This window comes from Priapulus caudatus, unplaced genomic scaffold, assembly GCF_000485595.1.
Source record: "Priapulus caudatus unplaced genomic scaffold, Priapulus_caudatus-5.0.1 Scaffold580, whole genome shotgun sequence".
Lineage (NCBI taxonomy): Eukaryota > Metazoa > Priapulida > Priapulimorpha > Priapulimorphida > Priapulidae > Priapulus > Priapulus caudatus.
The window spans coordinates 141,690-147,504 of NW_014577641.1; positions in this window are offsets into that span (position 1 = coordinate 141,690).

Genomic DNA, 5,815 nt, shown 5'->3' on the forward strand with positions numbered 1-5,815 from the left:
AATTTGAATTTGAATTTGAATTTGATGGCTTACCTTAGATCGCGGGGCAACGTTAACACGACAGCTCTCGTAAACCTCCACCCACCGTTCGCCAGGTAGAGAGCGAAGACGGCAAGTAGGCATAGCCAGACGGGGGCTGAGAAATATCCCCACAGCACAGCAGCTACGCTTGCAAATATCGCGAGTTTGAGCATCGTCTTGCTGTTCCTCGTTCTGTGAACTGTCCTGGCGATGCAGCGAGCCCAGCGAGAGCAGACGACTTTGATTTCATGAACGACGTCGTACTACTAGTACTAGTAGAGTAGAGGCGGCCCATCGCCTTCTTATCGACTTATATATCTCCTACGCCATCTGTGGTTCAAAACAGTGCAAAATGATGTAAGTGATTTGAAATTGTTGTAGTCCTTGACCTACGTTGAAAACGCATTGTAAACAAACTAATGCCTCCGGATATCGGTGTACTCCGAGCTGTTCTCTTGTTCGCCGTCAGACGTGATTTTGATTTTTGTTTACTAGAGTAGTGACCACTGATCTCTATAATATTATCATATAGATATATATAGATATATATATATTATAGAGATCAGTGCTAGTGACACACCCAATCGGGAACCCTCGGACCATTCAACAGCTCTAGATAGATAGAACTCTTTCTAGAATGACGGGAAGAGTCGATCATCCGATTCACCGATTGGTGACACACCCACACCACACTAGGGCATAGGATTAGGAGTGTAGTCGGAGCTGAAGCAATACCTATTTTCAGTGTATTTCTGTTTTTATATGTTGGTGCCTATGGTTTCACTAACAACGTATTTTATACGCATAGAATTAAAGAGGTATAGCCTATAGGAGACCGAAGAGGGCATAGAAATGTGAGGGGCGGTCCTCGTCCATCCTCCAGGTGCAGTGCTGAGGTGGACAAAATCATCCATCATCCAGGGACCAGGACAGGGTAGGGTCACAGTGTTTGGTTACAAATTTTTATCAATCCTTGACTGTAACCCCCAATAGAAAATCCTGTATCATATGATTCTATAAATATCAACACGAAACAGATTATGTTGAACCTAGCCACAAGTTCCCTTCTCGCTTAACACTACGTGGCGAGAGGCCTCCTCCGCCGTGTAACAGTCGGAGAGCCTGGTCGGTTTATGTTGAATCCTGAATGCAGACTACAACAATTTCCTAGCTTCAGCACTGAATAACCTAGCTCTAGTAGTGCTCATAGGGTCTATGTCCCCCAGGGTATTGCCGGAACGTACCCTGGGTACCCTGCTAACTATCTAGCTGATATGGTTAGGGTTAGGTTAGGGTTAGGGAGTAGCGTAGGCGACTCCTAGACTCGTTAGTGGAGTAGGAGGGTACAGTCTCGGCCATATTAGATAGTACTATAGTATAGTAATTTAGTACCAGGTACGTCCGTATTACGGATTCGCTACCCAGGGCTACGTTCCGGCAGTACCCTGGGGGACATAGACCCTCTCAGCTCTAGTAGTAGAGTAGTACTATAGCACGCGTGCAGTTGCTGGGCAGCGTGCGGCAACTGCAGTGTGCACGCCGCGGCCAACTGTACGCGCACAGGCACTTGAACGTCTCAATAAAAAAATATAATGGTAAATAAACACGAAATCTATTTACTACCAAAGTCTTAATGTTTCTCTACTCTATTTCACCTATAATCACCTGTAAATCCCGTCAAATTCTCCATCTGCAGCACCCAAGTACACCGCACGGTAGCTGCATGCACCACTGACCAGGGAACAATTTTCCACCATAAAATGCATAGCAAATGTGCTATACAAAATAAATTTGCATAGCAATTGTATAAATTGTGGTATAGCATTTTTTCAGACATCTCCGTGCAAATTTACACCGCAGTGCATGCTTGGCGTGTTATCGTGTCCTGCCTGTGAGCAGCACAGCTAGCTTAAGCTAGGACACACTAGGCGATTCGCACGCTGCCGGGGGTAACAAATCATAAAATGCGGCGTAAGTGGCATTTCAATTGACGCGGCAAAGCAGCCCGAGCAATAAAAGTAAATTGTAAACATGTATGTTTCCGTTTAATCCGCATGGGCTGGCACTGCGGCACAACTGCGATTCCATAAAAAAATTGCGTAGCAAATGGCTGAAAATAATCGCGATTGCGCATGCGATTACCGGGAAAATTATTCGCCTGCTGACGACATAAATATATTATATATTATGTGTCCGTGTGGCAGCAGCTATCAGCGTGCGGTGGCCAGCGTTTGACAGTGTGTTGGCAGATTGAGCATTTGGACAGAATTGCAGAAATTGTCCGGCAATAATAGGAGAAGAGAGTAGAAAACTTGCCTGTAATAAATAGATCTTCGTATATTAATTTTAGGCATTATATTTTATTGAAACGCCTCCGCGCAGGCCTGCGGCAGTTAATCGAACGCGGGCTATAGTACTAGAGCTATATACTCTATAGCCCGCGGATAGCTGCCGCAGGCCGGCTATAGTAGGGCTATAGCATGTAGGGCTGCCTGCGGCAGCTATCCGCGGGCTATAGTAGGTACTAGAGCTATCACGTGCATAGCTCTAGTCACAGGCACTTGGAACGTCTCAATAAAAATTTTTTTTCTCTTATTCATTTTGAGAACTCTCTTATTCATCATGTTGTTTGTGCACACAGCACAGAGCGGGCGGGCGTTCGGTGTACTTGTGTGTTGCAGATGAGCATTTTGTAATACTCGTGTTTCCTGTACAAGCAGTATTGCACCTGAGCTGTACAGCACTGCACTGCAGCCGCCGCAGCACGTAACACGCAACGTTACCATTACCATTATTTTTTTTATTGAGACGATCCAAGTGCCTGTGGCTCTAGTACTATCAGGAGTAAGATAATATAGATCTTATATATCTATATTATCTTACTCCTGGTACTATAGCCCGCGTACAGTTGCCGCTGGCTACCAGTGCTGCCAGGCTGGTGCTACCAGTGCTACCAGTGCTACCAGGCTGGCAGTGGCAACTGTACGTGGGCTATAGTACTAGAGCTATCACGTGCAGTACTACAGACATTGGCCCAAGCAGGGGTTTGGACCCTGGTTTTGAAACCCGTGTTTTTCGTCCGTAGATGGTACCCATATTTCGTGATGGATGTGAATAAGCAACACCCTGAAGAAGAATCCTGTCTGTCATTAGTTTAGCACATTTGCGAAAATGAGGGCCGTGGTCCCAAACTGGGATTGAGCATAGATGGTGATTCTTAGATGATACTCATTTTACCATCATCTCTCGCTATGCGTGAAAGCCTCGGATATGTTCCCACAATCCGTGCTGCGATTGGTTGGAGCCGTTGCTCGTGACTGTAGTATGGGTGGTTCAGGGATGTCATGATCTGTGAGATGTGTGAAAAGTGTCATCGGTGCATGTGGCATCGAGGCAGCTGTAGGAATAATACAGTGTTGTCTGTGGGTCTTGCCATACACAAACATTTCCTAGAGCTGCAGTGCGGGATGGGGTGGGGGTGGTTTACTGACTGTATTATATATAACCCTGTATATATACAGGGGTCGAAATTCGCTAAAAAACACACTTGCCCATGCCGCAAGTTAGGTTAAACAATTACTTGCACCAAGAGATATTTACTTGCACCTACCTCTGTTGCTCTCCAAACTGGCAGTACTTCCCTTCCTCCCTGTTTTAGTTTATGATTTATTCTATGTCTTCTGTGTCTACCTGCTCTGATTCAGAGTCATTTACGCTTCAATTTCGTACAGAAATAAAAATAAAATGGGTCTGACTTGAAGTGACTTCTAAATACGGCATATTGTTGACTTGCGGCAGCCGCAAGTTGCTACGAAACATCGCTTGCGTTCGGTGAAAATCACTTGTGTTGCGCAATCACTATATATAGTGAATTTCGACCCCTGATATATAATAATATATATATATATATATATATATATATTATATTATATTATATATCAGGGGTCGAAATATACCAGGAGGCTGCCTATGTTATGTGGGGGTATATATTAACGCTACTGTAGACTATATGGATTAATACACATCAGTGGTGCATGTTGTTAGCAGTAATGCATGTGGGCCTCCACTTTACAGTTCCGTTCATGGACTGTAGATAATTCTAATACCTCCCTTCTATGACAGCTAGGGGGTCCCCTGTACAACATACCTCTAAACCGCGCATCCGTCTAATGTCTGTGACAGCATGGGTAGAAATGAACTTTTGAACAAGGGAGTCCAACGGACTGCCTGCCCTCAAAAAGAGGGCGTCTGCAGCAAAATTACTGAGGGAGTCCGTAGTCTGAAGTTCAAAATTAAAGATTTGCTGAACAAATATGGTAATTCCGCGAGGCCGTGCTCTGGAATGAACTAGTTAGTATATATAGCAGAATGTTCAGGGAGTCACACGCACTCCTGCATATGTCAAATCAGGGAGTCTGCCAGTAAATCAGGGAGTATTTGACTCCGGACTCGGGTTAATTTTGCACCCTGCTGTGTCTGTCAACCAAGCGCCATCGTGGTAAAAATATCCAGAGCTGTACATGTCTGGTAACGCGGAAGTGATCCCCCTTCGAATCACCGATCCTCTACCACCACTGCGGTCCACTTATCCGGTAATCCTAGGCGTGTTGGCATGTCGTAGCGTTTGTTATTGCCATCCGTCCTCGCAGGGGTCCTGCATGCAGCGCACCTTGTAATCCGGGATCATGTCATCTGTCCGTTCTCGTTACCGCTAGTCCTGTTGAATGCCCGTCGATTTGTTCGCCATTGAGTGGTTCATGCAGGGGCGGATCTAGGGGCCCGGGGTGTGTCCGGTGGTCCGAACCCCCCCTTTAATTTCAAAGTGCCCTAAATAATTACTGCTCAGATGCTCTCAGAATGCACCAATTTGTAAAAAAATTCTTGGGGGAGGCCCCCCAAACCCCACCTAAGTGGCGACGTCGCATAAGCTACCTTCGGCAGCTTATTAAAACGCCAGAAAAATTAAGCAGGAAAAAGCGCCCTTTACTTCTTCCTGGACACCCCCCTTTCAAAAATCCTAGATCCGCCCCTGTCGTGTTGCCTTGTTGCTGGCTGCCCCTCCACCCCGCCCCCTGCCGACTCCACATTCCCCGTTTTAGCAACAGGATAATTAACGATGTTTAATTAATGACACGAGGATAATTAGCGAGCGCCGACTAACGAGCGCCGCTGCCTGGACGCGCCCGCCACTGCAACGTACTGTATACGCCATATTTTTCGCGTACAGATATTTTCGTTAATTCAGACTTGACGGACAATTTCGCAAGCGGCTAATTTCACGGTCGGTGAATTATGGATTATTCGGTATTATTCGGTATGAATTATTCCCGTGTTGTTATTTTTGCGGGCGGGGACACGTTCGCGAAATTCGCGAAAATTAAACCATCGCGAAATATACAGCGTATACAGTATCAGGTATAGAAATTAACTTTTGAACAAGGGAGTCCAACGGACTCCCTGCCCTCAAAAAGAGGGAGTCCGGCGTAGCAAAATGAGGGAGTCCGCAGTCTGAAGTTCAAAACTAAAGCACAACAACAATAACGCATGTGCGTATTTTGAAGATTCATGCGATGCACGTCTGCCAAATTTTCTTTGGACATTGCGGAATAAAATACGGTATTTCCGTAAGGCCGTGCTCTAGAACGAACTTGTTAGTATATAGCAGAACTTTTAGGGAGTCACACGGACTCCTGCATATGCCAAATCAGGGAGTCCGACAGTAAATCAGGGAGTATTTGACTCCGGTCTCGCATTAATTTCGCACCCTGCAGTATATCTTACTACTTGCAGAGCG